General features: G+C 50.6%; 1 long non-coding RNA gene across 1 annotated transcript in view; it reads left to right on the top strand.

The window, feature by feature from the left end:
- The window catches only part of LOC115892819, a 74,699-nt gene extending 63,114 nt beyond the window's left edge, over positions 1 to 11,585 (top strand). Inside the window, exon 3 of the long non-coding RNA XR_004052737.1 lies at positions 11,498 to 11,585. This is a non-coding gene — a long non-coding RNA (uncharacterized LOC115892819). The remainder of the gene's footprint in view (positions 1 to 11,497) is intronic.
- Positions 11,586 to 14,481: the final 2,896 nt, after the last annotated feature.

The following is a 14,481-nucleotide window of genomic DNA, read 5'->3' on the forward strand; positions in this document are numbered from 1 at the left end:
CAGTTGGCAGTAGGTGCTTGATCAGTATCTGTTGCCTGCACAACACTTTGTTTTTCAGGGCATACACTGAGGTCCAGAGAGGGGAAAGGGTTCATCCAGGATCCCAGCTGGACCAAAGGTCTCCTGATGTCTGCTGGAAGAACGAGAGAGAGGAAATCCCTGGCCTTTTCCTTCACCAACTGTAAAACAAGAGGGCTCCACCGATCTATGGTTTCCAGCTGGGATCTGGGCTCTCAGGGGCCACCACTGGAGTCAACACCAAGCCCGCGGAGCTCCGGGACCACCTTTTCTGGTTCTCAGCCCACGTCTCTTTCACTGGTGGAGGGCTGCGGCAGGCTCACTGGTGGAGGGCTGCGGCAGGCTCACTGGTGGAGGGCTGCGGAAGGCTCCACGTGAGCAAAGCTTCCTGCTGCTCAGCCTTGAATGTGTGAAAGCCCCTACTTGTTTATTTTCAGGGGTCCTGGCAGCGAAGACTCTCTGGGATGGGGATTCCTCCCGAGACCCCTGCCCATGTAGACCCCCTGTGTCCGGGCCTGGGTCAGGGTTGGCACAGCTGCCTGGAGTGGGTGAGCAGACCAGAAGCGTGACCCTGCCCTACCCCCAGCCAGCTGCAGCCTGGGCCTGGGATGCTGGTTCTGCCAGCAGTTAAAGTCCCCCTGGTTGTCTAATTTAATCACAGCTGTGTGCACGGTGACTCTATAAATAATTTTTAGTGCGACATAACCATTATTTCACTAATTGCTTCACGCGCACCCCTGGCCTGTGAGATAAATTAAGGTTTGCTGAGTCAGCACCTTTGGCTGATGCCACTTTGGGGCTTGGAAGTGCAGCCCCAACAACTGGGCTGTTTCCACACCAGCCTCAGCCCAGCACTGAGGGGAGGGCGCCCCTCATATGAAGTGGCCAAGGGTGGAATGAGTGAGGAGGAACGAGGAGAAAGGGTCTAATAAGGTTGGCCATGTACAGTTGCACAGGTTGTGTCCTGCACCAGGGTGCTTGGCCAAGGGTTAGGGGGCTGAAATCCAGCCCATACTACACTTTTGCAATCCACGTGCCCTGACATGGGATTTTGTTGGCCCAGAAGAAGGTGGTACCTTCTTGTAATTTGTACAAAGGCTAGGAATGAATCAGCTGCTCCAGAACGAACTCTCACATAGCAGGTTGTTAGGGCCACTCCTCTCAGAGAGGAGGCCAGGCAGAATATGCTTTAAGGATCCTTCTCATGAGAGCAACAGTATGGAGACCCAGGCTCTAGATCTGATGCTGAGTAACCTTGGGCAAGTGACCTTCCCTCCTCTGGGTTTTAATATCTTGACAGTTTGATCCCATCCAGAGCCTATCATACTCCAAATGCAGTAGGTGTGGCTGGAAAAAAAGGTTCACATGGTCAAGTACGTTTAGGAAACGTCGAGTTAAGTGGTTTCTCTCTGTAGAAATTTCCAGAGAGCCTACAGTGTGTTCAGGAGCAGCAGACTTGCAGGGAGGGGTGGAGATGGTGTAGCTTTTCCCAATGCATTTGGCTATGGAATCCTTCATTTTAGGACTCTCATCCATCCTGGGATCCAGTGTCTATCTCTGGGCTTATCAGTGAGTGGATGTCATCTCCAAGGACAGAGAACGCTCCTATTCATGGCCATAACTCCAGACTCAAGGCACTTCCCTATCTGTCATCTAGATTTGATGCTGAGTGACCTTGGGCAAGTGACGCAAGATTGCAAGTGGGCAAGATTGTTAGATTTTGGCTTCCTTCTTTGAAGGAAAATCTAGCAAATATAGATCTTCCTTCAAATCGGTGAAGTGTGGAGGGAGCATCCTGAGTCCATAGGACTCGAAGTTCCTTGAGGGCAGGTGCTATGTCTGCCTTATTTATTGCTAGTTCCCTGGGGCTTAGCTTGGGACCATCTCTTGAGTGAATGAATGAGTGTCTATTTTGAAAAGAGACAGGAAAGGAGATAACTGGCTTCACATCCTGCCCCAAACCTTACTGACTGAGTGACCTTTGAGCAGATTGCTTCTGAGAGTCCATCGCCACCACAGCTCTGTGTCTCTTTTGTCAAATGTAGATCAAGGGCCAGACATGGTGGTTCACACCTGTAATCCCAGCACTTTGGGAGGCCGAGGCAGGTGAATCACCTGAGGTCAGGAGTTCGAAACTAGCCTGGCCAACACGGTGAAACTCTGTCTCTACTAAAAATACAAAAAATTAGCGGGGCATGGTGGTGCACATTTGTAATCCCAGCTACTTGGGAGGCTGAGGCAGGAAAATTGCTTGAACCCGGGAGGTGGACATTGCAGTGAGCCAAGATCACTCCACTGCACTCCAGCCTGGGCAGCAGAGTTGGGACTCCATCTCAAAAAAAAAAAAAAAAAGTAAATTAAACTCTCTATCCTTCAGCCATAAAAAAGGAACAAGATCATATCCTTTGCAGGGATATGAATGGAACTGAAGGCCATCATCCTTAGCAGAATAACTAACACAGGACCAGAAAACCAAATACTGCATGTTCTCACTTACAAGTGGGAGCTAAATGATGAGAACACATGGACACAAAGGGGGAACAATACACACTGGGGCCTGTTGGAGGGTGGAGGGTGGAAGGAGGGACAGGACCAGGGGAAAATAACTAATGGGTACTAGGCTTAGTATCTGGGTGATGAAATAATCTGCACATCAAACCCTCACGACATGGGTTTACCTGTATAACAGATCCGCACTTGTAACTCCTGAACTTAAAAGTTAAAAACTCTCCATCCTCTCATTCCTAAAGTGCTGAAATTAGGCTCAGATGCAATGATGGTTGTGAGTGAGTGCTCTTTCTACAGGGTGAAATGCTTGACAAATGCAAGGCATTCATCCTATGGCTGTATCCTCCTTGGCTCCCTCTCTGGGCTGGGCTGTGATCACCTATTCCAGGCTGCTGTTGACTGAGTGCTGACCTCGGGTCAGGGCTTGTCCCAGGGGTCTTTCACACATCCTGTGCACACTTGTCCAGTAACCCTCACAGCACTATGAGAAGAAGGGATTATCTTTGTTTTATGAAAAAGAAAAGTGAGGTTCAGAGAAGCGATGTGGGTTACCTGAGGTCACACAGCTGTAAACTGTAGAGCTTGGGATTTGAATCCAGACATGGTTCCAAAACATGTCTTTTCTCTTCACTCTCAGCTTATTGGCTCCCAGGTTACCACCTTATTCTCCCCCTACTCCTTTGTGGACAGGGTGTTGAGGCCGGTTATGAAGGGATGCTGGCTTCAGAGGGACTACTGGTCTCCTTGTCAAGTCATTTTGCTATTTTCACAAGGACAAGGGCAACCATTTGTTGAGCATCGACCATGCATCTGGCATTGCTGGCTGCTTTAGATCTGTTATTTTCCCACATTAAATCCTCACTCAACATCTATGATGTGGAAAAAAACCACTCTCATTTTAGAAAGGGAGATTGAGGCTGGGCGCGGTGGCTCACACCTGTCCCAGTGCTTTGGAAAGCCCAGGTAGGAAGATCACTTGAGTCCAGGAGTTATAGACCAGCCTGGGTAACATAGGGAGACCCTGGCTGTACAAAAAGCTAAAAAATTAGGCAGGCCTGGTGGTGCATGCCTGTAGTCCCAGCTACTTGGGAGGCTGAGTGGAAGGATCGCTTAAGCCCTGGAGGTTGAGCCTGCAGTGGACCAAGATTGCACTACTGCACTCCAGCCTGGGAGACAGAGTGAGACCCTGTCTCAAGGAAAAAAAAATGGAGACCGAGGCTTGGAGCAGTTATGTGACCTGCTCAACCGCACACAATTAGGAAACAAGCAGCCAAGCTGAAATTCCACCCAAGTGGGTCTGATCCCAGAAGCTGGTTATTTCCCTGGCTTCTCATTCATGACCCTGAATACCCAGCCCCAGTCGGGGAGGGTTGACCTGTGGCTCCTGGGTCCAACACACCAGGTCTGTCTGCAATAGCTGCCATGGAGACGTCCCCTCGGTGCATCATGACCTCTGGGGTTGTCCTTTCCCAAAGGGGTTCCAAAGCCCCATGGGCCCTGCCCTTGGTGCCTGACACACTATTACTGCCTGGGAAAGGCTGAAGAATGATGACAGGGCTTTGAGTCTGGCTTCTTCAAGGTTCCTGCTTAACCTCCAGGGGACCAGAGGAGGAGCTGGGAGACGGGGGAGTGGAGAGGATGCCAACATCCACAGCTGAGGCAGGGACTCGTGTGTGCCTGGGCCTCCCTCTGAAAGCTGCCTCTGGAACGTGGTAACAGCCAGTCTGCTCATGCCCGCAGTCACCCCACCTATTAGCCTGGCTGCCCTGGGCACAGTGACCTCTTCCAGGCTGGTGTCCCCTCCCAGGGTGAGTCCAGTCGAGCTCCCTGTGCGTGGCTTTCAAGGCCCCTCGCACCTGCCTCCAACCTCCCTGCCTTTCCAACCTCCTCTATTGCTTATTCCTTTATTTAAAAAATATTTGTTGATCAACTATGTGCCTGGCAGGTGTTCTAGGTCCTGAAAATACAGCAGAGAACAGAACTGATAAAATCTCTGCTCTTCTGGGAAAAATTGACAGAAAGCAAGTTGACGAATAAATGTATGATGTCGGGCAGTGACAGAGACTTATAAAAAAAAAAAGAAAGAAGCAGACCCTCCCCCTGTCCCAAGGGTTCTAGAGATAGAATTCAGGGGGTCAGTGAAGTTAGATGAAGAAAAAATTACATTTTTATTTCTCTAACCCGTAACTAAAATATTGCATTTTTCTTCAATTATAAATGTTGACAACATACCACGGTAGTATTAGCAGTGCCTGTGACTTTGTCACCAATAGAAATCAGATATTTCCTATCACATTACAGTTGTTGCATACATTGTGAAATATCATTGACATTCATCACTGCTTCAAAATTGTGGTGGTTAATAGAACTGCCACTAGATCTTGTTATTTAATGCATTAATAAAGAAGTGCATCTGGTACTGTATCACTCATTTGTTTTGTACATATTTTGAAAACGATTTCTATATAATTGGCTGCCTTTGTAAATCTATGTATTTTCATCTATGCCTTTAAAATCACTATCCTGAGAAAGACTCTGTAGGCTTCACCAGGGCCAAAGGGTACATGGCCCCAGATGCATTAACTCCTGGAGTGGAGATGGGTGGGGAGGAGGGGTGGGTTTTAACTGGAGTGGCCAAGGAAGCCTCTCTGGGGAGGCGGTATTTGATCAGCAACCTAAAGTGGGCAAAGGAGCTGCTATGTGAAGATTTGAGTCAAATTCATTGCAGGCAGAGGGAACAGTAAGTTCAAGGGCTCCGGGGTAAGAAGGAACGATGAGGTCAAGGTGGCTGGAGCAAAGTGACCAGCAATGGGAGAGAACAGAGAGGCGCAGGGACCACACATGATGTAAGACCTGGCTTTGGTGAGGACTTGGGATTGTATTCCCATTGAGGTGGGATGCTACGGAAGGGTTCTGAGGCTGGGAGTGATGCATTCAGATTTATCGATTAGAAGGATCCCTTTGGCTGTGGGGCAGAGAATGAGGCACTGAGCAGTGGGTAGGAGGGGAAGCAGGGAGACCAGTAGCTAGGGGTCTGCAACCATCCAGTGAAAGATCACGTGGCTTGGAGCAGGGTGAGACTGGAGAAGTGGCCCCATTCGGGATGCATCTTGAGACTGGAGCCTGCAGAGCTTATGAGGGACTAGAAGAACCATTAACTTTCATCCTTCTGCTTCGGCTTATGCCACTCCTGGAACTCGCTTTCCTGCCATCTCCATCCTCCAGCCAGCTCTCTCCCCAGATTCTTCACCCATGTGGCAAAGACTGCTAGTAGCCTCCTCTTTTTCCATTTCCTTACTAATAATCCCCCCATATTACCTGAGGGAGCAATGTGCCCAGCTCAGAGGCCAATTCTCCCAGCCTCCTTTGAAGTGAGGGGTTGCTTTGGAGACACCGGAGCTGTCATCTGGTGAACAGGCTTTTTATAGGAAGCTGACTCCTCCTTTTGCTCCTCTTTTTCCTCCCTGGAACATGAACAGGATGGCTGAAGGCCACTTTCCCCAAAAGCATTTTGGGATGATGAGGGAATCACAGTGACCTTGACCCTGATATTCTTGATATCAAGGAGGGGCTTTATGGATTCAAGAAATTCTAATTCGGTTTTGTTATTAGCAGTAAAATAAAATTTCCACTGGGTACAACTACAAATTCAACTGCTCATTGGACATCTCCCTCCAAATCACATAGCCCCCCAGACTCCATGTGTCTAATTCTGGGTCTGCCGTCTTTGTCTCAAGTAATTTCTTTTCGGGGAACCCAGATATCTGTACGAAAAGATAACTAATAGTGTAAGAGCTGCAACTATTTACCCATCCACCACCCACCCACCCATCCCTCCTTCATCCACCTCTGTTCATCTGGGCATCAAGCCACTCAACATGCTTTTATTGAGCACCTACTATGCACTGGGCCCTGTGCTAGATAGAGGGGCTGGAGGTATGAATAACATGAATAACGTATCTTTTTTTTTTTTTTTTTTTTTTTTTTTTTAGACAGAGTCTCACTCTGTCGCCAAGGCTGGAGTGCAATGGTTTGATCTTGGCTCACTGCAGCCTCTGCCTCCCAGGTTCAAGCAATTCGCATGCCTCAGCCTCCTCAGTAACTGGGTTACAGGCATGTGCCACCACAACCAGCTAATTTTTGTATTTTTAGTAGAGATGGGGGTTTTGCCATATTGGCCAGGCTGGTCTTGAACTCCTGACCTCAAGTGATCCACCTGCCTCGGCCTCCCAAACTGCTGGGATTACAGGCGTGGGCCACCGCACCAGCCAACATATCTTATTTGATGCCCATTTGTGTCTATATGAGCAGAATATCTCTAGAAGAATCCACCAGATGCTGGGAACCAGGAGTGCCCCCACGGAGGGAAACTGGGCACATGGGTTTTTATTTCTTTCGAATCTTCTGAATTCTGTATTATGTGTATGTTTTCACCGTCTAAACGTTTTTAATTAAAAATATATGTACATCTCATTCGGCTCTTCAGAATTTGCCTTGCTCCTGAAAGGATTTGAGGTAGCTTGTAAGAATACACAGAGATGAATAGACGCAGTGCTGCTGTCAGGGAGCTGACAGTCTCGTGGGGGAGAGAGAAGAATAAACAATTCCAATAGAGCATTGCAGGAGGGGCAGGGGGCGCAGACACCAGGCCACTTGGCATGCTCTTGAGTGATCATGGGGCTGCATTCAGCCACTGCCCCTGAGTAATGACCTGACACGGCCACCTTCTCCTTATCCCTGTCTGGGCTTGAAAACCAAGATGCCCACATTTGGAACATACGTGATGGAGACACCTCCGTCCCTTCCTGCCTGCTCCCAAGTTCAGGCACTTGTGCTGAGCTGAACCCTAAGTCACCAGGCACCACAGTGCCCCTGTACCCACATGTCCAGGTTGCGGGTGGCTGCAGTAGCATGGCGTGTTGTCTCTGTGTTTCTGCTTGCCCTGGGGATGAACGCACAGAGTGCATGAGGGAGTCTGTCTCTAGCACCCTGATGTCCAGCACAGCTACAACTCCTTCTGCAGCCTCAGGCTGGGAAGTGGGGATGGGGGCTGAGGGAGGGCAGGAGCTGGGATGGCATGGCGGGGACGGCAGAGAGGACCAGCCATGCTGCTTGAAGAATGTGGTCTTTTCAGAGCAGCCCTTTGAAATCGAGCAAGAATAACTTTAAACAATAAGATGCTTCTCTCTCCCCCTCAGCTGTTGCCCAGGCAACGCCAGAGTGCTCAACAACTGTTTAGTTTTTTAAGAAACCAAATCTCCCTCCCTTTGGTCAGCTACCGCCAGGAAGATGAAGAGGCGGTGACGCTGCCCCTTGCGGCCCATTGTGTGGGACCCGGGTCAGCCGCCTGCAGCAGTGACATTTAAATCTGACGCTACATATTATATATGAACCCCGAGCCGCACTCCTTCACTACTTGTGCTCCCTAACCATGGAGGCTTCAATCTCCCGCCCCAGACTTCTTGCCTGCCTGTGGTTCTGGCAGTCCTGGGGAGTCACAGCTGAGAGACTGATCTCTGCCTGGCAAAGCAGTTGGGAGCTGAGGAGGGCACTAGGTGGTGATCTGTCCCCAGCCCTCTGCATCACGGATCCATGAGAGACCTCATCAAGCCAGCAGTCACCTCATCCACCTGGGCAGTGCTTAACCCCCAGCAGCTCTGCTAAACTGTTTTTGAGGGGCCTTGACCTCTGCACCAGCAGCTCACCTGTTTTACATTTGCCTGCTCGAAAGGCAGTTTGGTGCCCTTTATCTCTGTGGGGTCTTCCACAACCCAGCAAGGGACGTTTTTTGTTATCTCCAGTTACAGATAAAGCAGCCCAGGTGCAGAGAGCTCTGAAAGCTGACTACGAGATGTCAGGCACTTGCAAACGGAAGCCCTGATGGCCACTCAAGGAGCCAGGTGCTACCTTGAGCCCATTCTTCCAGAAGTGGAAACTGAGGCTCCAGGGGTTAAAGTGATGGCTAGTGGGTATGGCAGGATTTGCACCTGGGCCAGCCCAACTGCAGGGCGTTGCGTCTCATCCTACACTACCTTGGTGAGACCCTGTGACTCAAGGACAGATGGGCGTATCTCTCCTGGCTCCTGGGCTTGGCCAATGTGCCCTCCTAGAGTGGGGATCGGTGCTCCACTTTGCCTCTAAGGAAGGAACATGATAAACTTTGGCAACAGGAAGTTCTGGGTTGTGTGTCCTTAGGCAAGTTCAAAGAAGGTATTTAAATCCTCACTTTGCTTATCTGTAGAATGGGGACGGTCTCCAACTGGCAGCATGCTTGTGAAGAAGCAAGTAATGACAGCTGCCCCATAGAGAGAGAGAGCTGACGTGTTTTGAGCAGTGTCTAACCACTCCATTTAATCATCACAGCGACTCCAGACTCAGGTCCTATGATCATCTCCATTTTCAGATGAAGAAACGGACACCCCAGGAGGTGGAGTCACACGGCTAGAAATTAAAGCAAGTGAACAGAACCCACAGGGACAGGTCCTGGCACATAGTAGGTTCAAAGCGGACATTGGCTGCCTTCTCCTAGGAAGATAAATAGAGGGCATTCTGTCTCCTGGGAAACAAAACCTGGGAGAAAGTTAAATTTAGAAAAACCAAACCAGGTTAGCGCAAGCCCCTTGTCCAGCTCAGCAGCAAAATCAGGATGGGAAATTGGCTTCAGACACAACAAAAACTAGAAGGGGAAGTCTCTACATTTGTGAAATGAGAGAGCAGGGGTGGGTGAGGCAGGGGCCTGGATTCTGAGGAGGGAGGGCCTGGGATCTGCTCTTCACCACCCAAGGCTTGATGGGCGGCACGATGGGGGACACCACCAGCCGAGGCTGGGGCAGGGCCAGTTCCAGGTCCAGATGGGGTGAGGGAGTCCCACACCTGAGACAGACGGCTTTGCCCTGTCTTGGAATCCCTGGAGGCTGTGAGTCCCTAGCAGTGACAGGGAACACAGGCAGATGACAAACTGCCAAGGTGCAGGGATCACATTTCCTAGCTGACGCTTCCGTCCCATCTCCTAGGGCCCTTTCTCTCCTAGGAAACCGGGGGACACTCATCCTCCAGTTCCCGCCTCCCCTTGCAGAGGGTCCCTGTCCCCGCGTGTCTCCCCTTCCCGCCCCCGCCAGCACATCTCGTTTAGCACTGCTAAATGGCAAACCCAGAGGTACAATGTCGGAAGGGGCTGGGGTAATGAACTCCCATTGGCCTCCTTCACGAGATCACTGCCTTAATTTACGAGGCCTGAGTGAGTCTCATTTCCCCAGTGCGCGTTGAGTAATTAACTATTAATAAAAGCATTACTGAGTTAACCACGGGGGCATGTTTAATTCATGGGGCAGCCCAGGAACAGGATGGGAGGCTTGAGCTCAGTGGGGGATTCCTCACAGAGCAAAATATTGTCAGCAGGATGCCGCCAGGCCCTGGGCCCCCCGCAGTGGGTCATCTTTTCTGTCCCTAGCCAGAGTAACCTAATCCCAGGAAGGTAGTGAGGCTGCCTGCCATCCCAACCGTAGGGCTGCTGAGCTCTGGGAGGTGTAAGCCCCTGCTGGGCTAGAGGGCTGTCTGCTTGGTGGCTAACGAGCTGAGTGACCTTGGGCAAGTCATTTAGCCTCTCTGAGCCTGTTTCATATCTGGAAAGCAGGGCTGCTCACAACCAGCGGCTTCCCAGGGTGGACTGCAGGACTAAGGAACTCAAGCATGGAGAAAGATGTGATAAATGACCTAATGCTCTTCACTTGCATGAAACTATTTTAGGACCTCCCTCTTCCCCCTCGCCATGCTAGAGATACCACTGTTGAGTGTTGTGGGGCGGGGAGGGGATCTACTTACTTGTTCAAAATAATGTGATGGAACAATCCTATCAGGATACCTCCTCTTTTCAAAGGTGGGTCACTAGCTCCCCTCCCCCTCCTCTTTCCAGCCACCTGGCCAGCCACGGTGAACAAATTCTCACAGCACCCAAACACACCATCCTGAAGCTCATGCACATCTCTGCACCTTCACATCTGCTTTCCCCTTGCAGGGTACGCCTTTCTTCTTTTGCCTGCTTAGCAAACTTCTATTTAGTCTTCAAGACTCAATTCAAAACGGCCAGCTCTTCCTGGAGCTCTGCTCTTCTCCTGACCCAGACGGTTGCTCCCTTTCCTGCGGCCCCCATACATTCAACTATTATGGCATCTGTCCATCCACCCGCCCATTCATCCATCCATCATCCTTCTACCCATCCATCCACCCATCCATCTATACATCCATTATCCATCCATCCTTCCATCCATCATCCATCTACCCCTCCATTCATCCACCCATCTGTCCATCCACCCACCCATCCATCGATTATCCATCCATCTGTCCTTTTAGATTTATTGAGCAACTACTGTGTGCATCTCTGATCACATGGTTTTAAATGAGTCTGGCTTTCCATAGACCAATGATTCTTAATCTTTTGGGGGTCAAGGTCAATGTCTCCCAGAAAAACACGTATATGCACACACATGCTGGATGTTGCTTTCCTCTTCAAAGATTCTTGGGTCATCCCTGAAGCCAGACTGTGGACCCTGGTTGTGGTAGACACTGTGATGTGGTATTGAGATCTCCAGTTGGGAGTGAAGGACTTATCTCCTCAGTTGCTGGGAGTTCAGCTCACAGCCCTTAGCAGGTAGCCTTCTTTGGGGGTTGTCTTGAAGAAACTGCCTTACCCAAAGTCACATCTCCTTCCAGGGGCAGGCTCACTCCCAATGACAGGTCAATGCTGTGGTGTAAGGCCATGAGCCTCTCACCCCAAATCGGGACAACTCTGAAAGGCATCTTAGCTTTAGAGCTCCCTGTGGGGTTGGCTGAGGCTTCTGGCAGGACTGCTGTGAAGCTTAATGTCCCCTCTGCCCTAACCTGCCACCTTCTCCTTCCCACAGGTAATTTTTCCAAGATCACTTTCTAATAAATGTCCTGCACAATAATCTCCATCTCTGAATCTACTTCCCAGGGAATCCACTGGATTAAAAAGCCCTGCAGAAGCCAGACATGGTGGCACAAGCCTGCAGTCCCAGCAACTCAGGAGGCTAAGGTGGGAGGATCACTTGACTTGAGCCCAGGAGGTCAAGGTTGCAGTGAGCTATGATTGTACCACTGCACTCCAGCCTGGAAGACACAGGAAGACCCCATCTCTAATAAATAAAATAAAAAGCCCTAAAATAAAAGTTCCTTGAGGACAGAGACTGTGTTTCAATGGCTTCTATATCTCCAGCAGTGATCACTGGGCAGGGCACATTGTAGATGGTCCAGAAACACTGACGGAATGCATTTGAATGCATTTTCTTCTGGTTCTGTGTTCTGTCCTTCTGTTGTTCCCCAGCAGGAGAGTTCTCATCCGACATCCAGAAGAAAACGGCCCCACCAGCAGGATGGTGGTGGGACTGGGGGCTGCTGGCTTGTTTCTCGGAAGTATGTTAGTTGCCAACGAAACTAAATAACCATGGGAACAGACGTCAAGCTAATTGGTTACTACAAAGCAGGGGTGAAGGGACCTGGTTGATGTCAGGGCTGTGCAGTTAGGGTGAAGACTCCATGGGATGGCTGGGAGACTGGAGACTGGCAGGAATGGGTGGCAGTGGGAGGGAGCAGCTCCTTCTTACAGGGCAAGTCATTTGGAAGTTAGAACCTGTAAAATCCCCCACTTTAAGTTCCCACTAGTGGAAATTCCTACGAAAAACAAGCATCTGGGCCAGGCGCGATGGCTCACACCTGTAATCCCAGCACTTTGGGAGGCTGAGGCAGGTGAATTACCTGAGGTCAGGAGTTCAAGACAAGCCTGGCCAACATGTACTAAAATACAAAAATACAAAATACTAAAAATACAAAAAATGCTGTGGTGTAAAGCCATGAACCTCTCACCCCAACTTGGGAAAACTCTGAAAGGCATCTCAGCTTTAGAGCTCCCTGTACTAAAAATACAAAAAATTAGCCAGGCATTGTGGTGGGTGCCTGTAATACCAGCTACTTGGGAAGCTGAGGCAGGAGAATCGCTTGAACCCGGGAGGCGGAGGTTGCAGCGAGCCAAGATGGCGCCATTAGACTCCAGCCTGGGCAATAAGAGCAAAACTCCATCTCAAAAAAAAAAAAAAAAAAAAAAAGCATCTGTTAAGTGCGTGCGCAGTACCAGACATTGCAGCAGAGATGGGGATCTCGGAAGGCCAGAGCGCCAACACTGGCTCCTCCTCTCATCTGGGCGAGTTATGTGACATTCTTCCCGCTCCATTTCCTGAGTGGTGATGACTATGAGCCCAGCACTGTGTGCTTTACCTACATTATTTTATTTCACCTTCACAGTAGCTTCCTTCAGGTATATATATTATTATTCCTTCTGTAGAGACAAGGAAACAGCCTCAGAGAAGATCAGCGACGTGTCAAAAAGCACACAGCTAATCACAGCAGAGAGACATGTCTCTCAGTCTACAGCATCTGGAGGCTGTATCTTCAGCCATTGTTATGCTTACCCACTTGGAGCTTAGTTGCCACAGCTAGGATAGAAATACAATCAGTCCTTACTGCACCGGGCTGTTACAGATTAAATAACCTATGGCAAAGGCCTAGATGGTGCCCAGTGAACAGTCTGTTCTGTTCTTTCTTCCCCATTCCCCAGCCCACTGCCTCATCATTTCCCTGGGCTGGGAGGAAGGCTGACTCCAAAAACGAATGTCTCTGTCCCCAAGTCCAGCAGTGTCTGCCATGTGGCCAGCACTCACTGAATGCTGTCGACCTAAATGGATGGCCTGGGAGTCCCCACCCTCAGTCCATCACTAGTGTGTGATGCAGGAAGCTGCAGCAAGTACCATAAGAATTCTCTTGGTGCCATATTAACTACTCTTAAGCCACTGGGATTTTCAGTTTTTTCACAGCAGGATAGAGTAGAAACAGATGGAGACAATCCCTTGAGCCCTCAAGGCAGAAAAGGGTACTGGAGTGAAGATGAAGGTACACCGGGCCCTGCCTGACGACTCAGGTCCCTCCCACAGGCAAACTGCAGCCTGTTCTCACTGCCACCACAGCACCAACTGTGGACGTCCTCACATATTGGGGGCATTAACCTTCCTTCCACTGTGCGCTCCTGGAGAGGCGGTGGGCTTGTAAGCACTTAAAACTCGAATCTGCAGGTCAGCCCTCCTCTCTCCGCCCCCTTCTGCAGAAGCCTCGGAGCTGGGGGGCTGTGTGGGGACAGACACCACAGCCTTGGAGAGACAAGTCACATCCTCAGATTCCCTCAACCTGTGCAAGCACCGCGTTGCCATGGTGATGCTGCAGCCCTGAGATGCAATGACTGCAGACAGCATGGGTGGTTCTAGGGCTCAATACCGAGGTGGACGCTGTCTGGCCTGGGAGGCCAGGTGATTGGGTGGGCCAGGTGCGGGAGGAGAAGGAGCCCTCCTTTAGGTTTGGCTGGTAATTGCTGCTAAATGAAGGGCTGTCATTGAACCCAACATGTGCGAGGTAAGGGCCCCAGCTCTGCACCTTGTAATTACTGCACCAGACAGCAGCGCTTTCTCCATGTGCCGGGAGGCGGGCAGTGGGGGAGCAGACGGGAAGCTCTTATCCACCTCAGCCAGAGGGGCTCCGGCAGGCTCCCCCCACTGCCCAAGCGGCCTGCATCCCAAGCAGCCTCTCAGACGGAGGAGGCCCTGGCCCCCTTCCTTGTCTGGCTCTCCCCACGTCATCCAGCTGGAGCACGAGCCTCCTTTAATCTTGGCCTCTGAGCTTGTGGAATCCAAGGGGGGCAGAGGTGCAGAAGCCAGATAACGGGCCGCTTCCGAGCGCCCTTGGTGCTCCACCTCCGCCTGCTGAGTCTGTGCTGGGAATCTGAATTAGAGGCAGATTTTGGTCTGACTCCTCCTGAGCATGGAAGCTCTGAGGGCCTCGGGCTAGTCACCGCCCCCTCCTGGCTTTAGCCTCCTGCTGCAGAAGTAGAAGTTGGAC

This window comes from Rhinopithecus roxellana, chromosome 13, assembly GCF_007565055.1.
Source record: "Rhinopithecus roxellana isolate Shanxi Qingling chromosome 13, ASM756505v1, whole genome shotgun sequence".
Taxonomy (NCBI): Eukaryota; Metazoa; Chordata; class Mammalia; order Primates; family Cercopithecidae; genus Rhinopithecus; species Rhinopithecus roxellana.